We start from the raw sequence: 7,462 nt of genomic DNA, 5'->3' as shown, positions 1-7,462 counted from the left end.
AAGAGTCAGAAATGACTGAGTTACTAATACTTTCACCTTTTTTCATTGCACAGAAAACGTATTTGTAAGTGTCTATAAGGTAGTTATTTATGTAACAGTGAAATGGCTTTCCAAGTTAATAAGTATGCTACTTCTTATCTGGTTTGTTAACGTGACATTAATTTAATAACTCCCATGTTCCATGAATATAGCAAGTTTATTAATCACTCCATATTACATTGTAAATTAAAGAAGCAGAAAATGATCTAGAGATTTTTTTTCATTATGCACTCTCTTTTTGGTTTTTATCTGATTTTATTTGTTATGAGCTTCCCTTTTTACTTACTTGTAATGGGTGGTTCAGTGGTAAAGAACCCACCTGCCAATGCAGGAGACCCATGTTCAATCCCTGGGTTGGGAAGAGCCCCTGGAAGAGGGCATGGCAACCCATTCCAATCTTCTTGCCTGGAAAACGCTATGGACAGAGGAGCCTGGTGGGCTACAGTCCATGGAGTTGCAAAGAGTCAGACGCAACTTAGTGAAGAAACAACAACAACTTATTACTCTTAGAACATCTCATTTTTGACTGGACTCAGAAGTTCTCAGAGAAGACATTCTCCATCTCTTGGCAATCCGTTCCCCATGTTTCTCTTTGGCCACCTTCATTCTCTTGGCCAAAAGTTTAGCATGTTCTACAGCCTCTTTCTTATTTTTCTTAGTGTGCTGTTTCTTCAGAGCAATATGCCAATGTTTGTGTTGCAGAACACGTGTTGTAACAAGATGGTGAATGTTGGGTCTTTGTAAGTTTCTCCTTTGTGTAGGGGCTTTCTCACAACATACTGGTGGACATCATCCTCTTTAGAGAGATTGAGAAGTTCGTGGATTCTGTAACTCTTTGGGACCCCAGGTGACAAGGCACGAAATTATCAGAGAGTCCAGAAATACCTTTCTTTCCTTTTTTATGTTGACAAAGTTGAGAACACTCAGGTGGGCATCCACAGTGCAACCTCATACAGACTTGCACTTTCCCCTTGGTCTGTACTGGGAATGCCTCTCACTCAGAAGCAAGTTGCTCTGCCATGGGTCAACACACCCTGCTTCTTGGGGAAAACTTGTCAACACTTCTGATGATCTGCCTTTTTTATGAAGCCATTTTAGTGAGTGTTAAGTGGCTTCTCATGGTTTTTCAATTGAATGTCATTATGGATAACGATATTGAGCATGTTTTCATGTGCTATTGGTTACTTTTTTTTTTTGAGCAATGACTGTTCAAATATTCTGTCCATTTTCATTCAGGTTATAAGTCGCTTTACTGTTGAGCTCTAAGAATTCTATATAGATGCTGAATATATCCCTTATCATATACTGTATTGTTGTTCAGTCACTAAGTTGTGTCAGACTACAGTCTCATGGGCCACAGCACACCAGGCTTCCCTGTCCTTCACCATCTCCCAGAGTTTGCTCAAACTCATGTCCATTGATTCGGTGATGCCGTCCAACCATCTCATTCTCTGTCGCCCTCTTCTTCTCTTGTCCTCAATCTTTCCTAGCATCATGGTTTTCTCCAATGAGTTGACTCCTCGCATCAGGTGACCAAGGTATTGGATTTTCAGCCTCATCATCAGTCCTTCCAGTGAATATTCTGGTTTGACTTCCTTTAGGATTGACTGGTTTGATCTCTTTGATCTCAAGAGTCTTCTCCAGCACATACACTGCATATGATTTAACAAATATTTTTTTCTCATGCTGTGGGTTAGGTTTGTTATTTACCTCAGGTCTGTGCTCTGAAGAGTATCCAGGGTTGTACGCCTTCTCCCAGTTCTGTAACATCAAGCCAGCCTGGGACATCCGTGTGCTGCCTGCAGGGGTTTGTAGTGCCCTCTGCGGAGACTCCCACACACTGTCTGTGGAGGCTCACATGCGCCATCTTGGGGGTATACAAGTAGAGTGCTGGGCCACATGCCATTCAGGTGGGGGGTGTGGCTACCATGAGGTATCTGATGGGATTTGGGGGCCGGCCTCTAGGGCCTGGGGTCAGTTTTTGAGATTTGCACAGTGGTTTCTGTGACCCAGGCCCTTTTGCCCTGCTCTTACTCCCCCAAGATCATTGGGCCAGGCTGAGCCCTCAGTGCTCAGGAAAGGGTAAGGCAGAAGTGGGCTTTGGGACCTGTGTCCCACTAGGCTGGGGAAGCTGGATGCTCATTCTGCTCTTACTTTCCCTTGTGGGTAAAATTGTGGGTTGAGGGGTCTCTCCTGGCATTGAGCTGTGCAACTGTGGAGGAAGGGTGACCCAGGGAGAGTGAAATTTTTCTCTTCTTCAGTGCGTCTCTCCTTGTTTCTCTGTTTATTTTATCCTCAAAGGAAGCGCTCTAAATTCTCCGCTGGACTTCCAGGTTCCCACAGGGGTATTCCTGTCCATGAACGGTTGTTAAAATTGGTGTTTCTTTGGGAGTATGAGGGCTTGAATCTCCTACTCTGCCATCTTGCTGACATCCTGCATCTGTATTTCCCCAGAGCAAATTTGATAGGCTTCTCCTCTCCCAAGCTGGGAGGAGAGGCCTCTTAGTTCTTCCCATATGCATGTGGGCTCAGGGTGGGAAACAGTGGCCCTTTCTTTGGATACTCTTTCGTAACAGATGTGGCTGTAGTGAGATCTGCATTCTCTGCAGAAGGCAGAGAGAAAAGGGGCCTCTCCCTCTGTCCTGATACAAAGCGTAGGTCTTTCTGGATGTAAGAAGTATGGTACAGACTTGTAGCACTGTCCAATAGAACTTTCTGTGATGATAGAAATGTTCTATACCTATGTTATAGGATACTGTAGCTGCTAGGCACATGTGTATTCAGCTCTTGAAATGTAGCCAGTATGAGTGCAGAACTGAATTTTTAATTTTAATTATGTTTGAATGATTTAAATTTATATAGCTACATATGGGTAGTGGCTACTGCACTGAAGTGCTGGTCTAGAAAATCTCTTTCTCTGTGTGTATGTTGTAAGCAATGGGAAGCAGTTTGAATTGTTGAGCAACTATCTAGGTAAAATATTCTCTCAGATAGTTAGTCCTTAGTGTCTTTAAAAAAAAGTTCCGGTGGTTATCTAAAAAAAAAGGATATTTTTGAAGGTGTTCGAAAGAATTTTAAAAGTTCAGATCATTATAAATCTATAATCTATAATCTAGCCATCAACTCAAAAATAAATTAACATAGATTTAAACCTTTTCAATTTAAACCATCTTGAGTTTTAGGTGTGTTATCTTTGAGAGAGGGATGAAAGTCTGGAAATTTTGTCCTCTTTTTGACATTTAGAGGAGATAGTCACTAATACTGTTTTTTTTTCCATTTTGCCTTGAGAAAACTGTATATAAAACTTATTTTTAGTTTTAGTTAATGGTCTTTTAATAAATTTTGATAAAGTTTTCAGGGATTTTCGTAAGAGATCTTTTCGAATACTGTCTTGGGGGAGTAAACATTGTGAGTTGATTTTTTTTTTCTCATTTCTGAATACCCTTGAGCATCTAAAGAGCAGCCTTGCATCTAAATACCTCCCCCTTTGCAGGCAGTTTTTAGTCACTGGCCAATATGAAGAGTTAAATGTCTACCTGACTTTGGCAGCACAAGGCTGCAGTCTCCTCTGAATTCTGCTATTCTTTGATTTCATCAAAAGGCATATTTGCATATGGACTGATAAGGCACCTTGGCACTGAGATCCTGGATTTCATACAGGCACAGACTTGGCACAAGACTGATGAAAACTCAATTATGATTTATGTCTATGCAACAGAATTTCCTATTGATTACCTGCCAGAAGCATGATAAAGCAATGTTAGGCCTGAAGCCAATTCTTCCCAGCTGTAATCTCTTCTTAGGTTTTGTACTCTATGCCTTTGCTGGAGTTTTCTGAGCATTTGTGAACAAAAATGGTTCACAGCAATGATCCTTAGATATGCAAACTCGTCTGCAGTAAAGGATCTTCTTAGTGTCTTGGTTTACTTTGTATTTACCTTTCAACCATTTGGGTTTATCCAGCACCTGCTTATGTTCTTTATATTTTTCTGAGTTTTATAGGATGTAGAAGAAATGGAAAACATGGACCTTGTGTATAGTTACCTGGAGGAGGTCAGTTGTCCAGAGATGAAGACGTGATCCAAGAAGCAATTGCCTTCTATTATTGATACGTTGGTGAAATTGAGTGATATGACACAGTGATCAAAGTGAAGCCCAAACTAGACTGAGAGGCTTCTTGGTACATGATTATTAATAGAGGAAAGGCATTAAAAATAAAAGAAATTACAACTAGGTAGAGAGAATATGGAATGAGGGTCATAAAGGGGGTTCTTGTGAGAAACCTAGCTTCCTTGATAGTCAGTTTTCTATTGAGATGTGAACATTTTATTCCTCATATTGAAAAATAATACATTTATTTTAAATATTTAACTTTGAAACAGCTTAAAATATCTAACATTAAAATAGTGCTCCTGGGTGCTCAGCCCTGTTCTAAGCGCTTCATACATATTGGCTCATTTGAATCTCAAAACATCTCCATGAGGAAGTTCTATTATTATCTCCATTTTACAGGCTAGTTAACTGCAGACCAGAGACAGTAAAAGACTTGTCTAAGGTCCCACAGCTCGAGGTGGTGGTGCTGGAGTTTGAACCCAGGCGGTGGGGCCCCGGGTTCTGTGCAATCAACCACCAACCTGTACAGCCTCTCATCAGTGGAGAACAGAAAGACATGCGCATGGCTTACGTTGAGGCTCCTCAAACAATAAAAGAGCTGTCCCTTTCTCATGATGAGGAATAGAAAGGTCACTTCTTTACGTACAAGGTCACTTACAGTGGGATGGGCAAGGTATCCTCATTACTGCTTAAAGCTGCCAGTTCTCAAGAGCTTTCAATTCTGTAGAATAAGTTCAGTTAGGATTATATAGTGGGTTGAATTGTGTCCCCTTGAAAAGATGTGCTGAAGTTGTTACCCCCAGTATCTCAGAATCTGACCTTATTTGTAGATAGGGACATTGCAGAGGTAACGAATTTACTTTGTTATGGCAGGTCTAGGAGACAGGTTGAAAGTGGTTTTCAGATATTTGATGTGGCATCCTATTAGTTGAGAACTATTTAAACTCTCAAGAGGGGATCCACTTTCTGCATATAGAGAGTAGAACAACCTAAAACCTCCACAGGGAGATTAATGAGATATCACATGCATTAAAAATCTCACGTGACAGCTGAGAACTTCATGCAGTTGAAAACTTATTTCAAATTTTATTACTACTTTAAAAACAGTTCGCATCAGAATCTGAGTTAGGCTACTGTATTAAATAATGTATAGTTAGATTATAGGGAAGTAATTTTTTTCCTCCAAAGCTATTCAAGGACCTTTCTTCTCAACTTTTCCACCATTATTTGTGCTATAGGTACAGCTTCACTTGATTAGATGAATAATATAATTTATTTTGTATTCTAAGAGGATTGTATTTCCTATCCTAAATTATGTTTTGTTATTGTTCAGTCACTAAGTCGTATCTGATTCTCTGCAACCCCTTGAACTGGAGCACACACGGCTCCTCTGTCCTCCACTATCTCCCAGAGTTTGCTCAAATTCATGTCCATTGAGTCAGTGATGGTATCTAACCTTTTCATCCTCTGCCGTCTCCTTCTCCTTTGGCCTTTAATCTTTCCCAGCATCAGGGGATTTTCCAGTGAGTTGGCTCTTCACATCAGGTGGCCAAAGTATTAGAGTTTCTGCTGCAGCAACAATCCTTCAAATGAATATTCAGGGCTGATTTCCTTTAGGATTGACTGGTTTGATCTTGCAATTCAAGAACTCTCAAGGTCTTCTCTAGCACAATAATTCAAAAGTATCAATTCTTTAGCATTCAGCCTTCTTTATGGTCCAACTCTCACATCCATATGTGACTACTGGAAAAACAATAGTTTTGAGTATATAGACCTTTGCTGGAAAAGTGATGTCTCTGCTTTTTAATATGCTTTCTAGGCTTGACATAGCTTTCTTTCTCCGGAGCATGCATCTTTTAATTTCATGGCTGCTGTCACCATCTACAGTGATTTTGGAGCCCAAGAAAATAAAATCTGTCACTGCTTAATAAGTTATAGCTATCCTTTATTGGACAATAGCTCTAAACTGTATGCCAGGTATTTTATTATCAAATTAAGAGTTTAGTTTTCATAGACTAATGCTTTATATGTGGGACAGTAAACATTAAGCAAAGTTTATTCCTTTGAAGACCACCACTAACCTCTTCATTCTCTCCTAGATAAATAGATATGTTAGACATATTGAATTGTTGGTGTGCTTATTGAAAATTCCTTGATCTTTATCCTTGTGTATAAGATTTGGCTGTTTGAATAGCTCAGTGTAGACAGAGCCCCTCTGTATTATGTCTGTGCATGTACCACTAGCCTGTGTGAAGACTCATTTTAATAAGCAGTCCTGTGTATCTTGTTGTATGAATGGTAACAAAGTTATAATGATTGCTAATTACACCACCTGTTTTGAAGATCCCAGGGAAAGTTTCTGACTGCTCTGAGCACCAAGAACAATTTTATAAAACTTCCCCTATTATGGTTCTATTCAGATCAGAGCCAATGGGAACAGTCTTTCAACATGGCAGACGATAGCTTCTGGGATTATAAAGGATTGTATATAGCTCTTCCTTCTTTAAAACTTGGCTGTTAATGATCTGGTTAGGCTGACTTCAACCCCTCTCTCTCCTGGCTATAGAGAAAACAAGCAAACACTCTTACATGAATATTAAAGCTCTATTATTTCAAATAAGGAGTGGCCTGAAGAAGCCTCTGACCCCGCTGGCCAATTATTGTCCAAAAGAAAGGCCACTTGGCCTTTTCTTCTTTTTCCTCTTTCCAAACATGTTATTGCCTTTGCTGGATATTCTTATATTTTAGCTGGCTTATAAATAAATAACAATCCCCTACAACTTGTTGTTATTTTCTAGATGTACATTTCATAATGGTTTGTCATGGAACACACAGTGAGAAGTAGTCTACTCAAAGCTAAAAATGCTTTCAGGGCTTTGTGGATGTTTTATTTTGCTTGAAATGGGAGTCTGGTTATCTTCAGCTAATTCAGACTAATGCTGTTTTGTCCATGCTAAATGGAATAGAACTGGGACCTCATCTGCCTGTTCATTTGGATCTACAATGGGTTCAGAAGAATTTTCTGGGAATCATCCTGGCCTGTCTTGCTAATGCTTCCTCTGCTCACCTTTTTGGGGGCAGGTGGCCTGGCTGTGCATCAGACATTTGTCTTGATGGCAAGTCTGCAGAGTCCCCACCTTCTGTAAAGGATACAAACTCTAGCCCCAGCTCTGGGCTCTGCTTGGATACAGAGGATGAACTAAATGGCACACAGAATGCTTCTCTCAATGCATTTGCTGCCACCATACAATATTAATCAAAAGCTGGGAGGAGCAATATTTAGAGAGGATTGCCAAGTTCATCTACCTCT

This window comes from Odocoileus virginianus, chromosome 2, assembly GCF_023699985.2.
Source record: "Odocoileus virginianus isolate 20LAN1187 ecotype Illinois chromosome 2, Ovbor_1.2, whole genome shotgun sequence".
NCBI classification, from domain to species: Eukaryota; Metazoa; Chordata; class Mammalia; order Artiodactyla; family Cervidae; genus Odocoileus; species Odocoileus virginianus.
Note: the sequence above shows the minus strand (reverse complement) of the source record.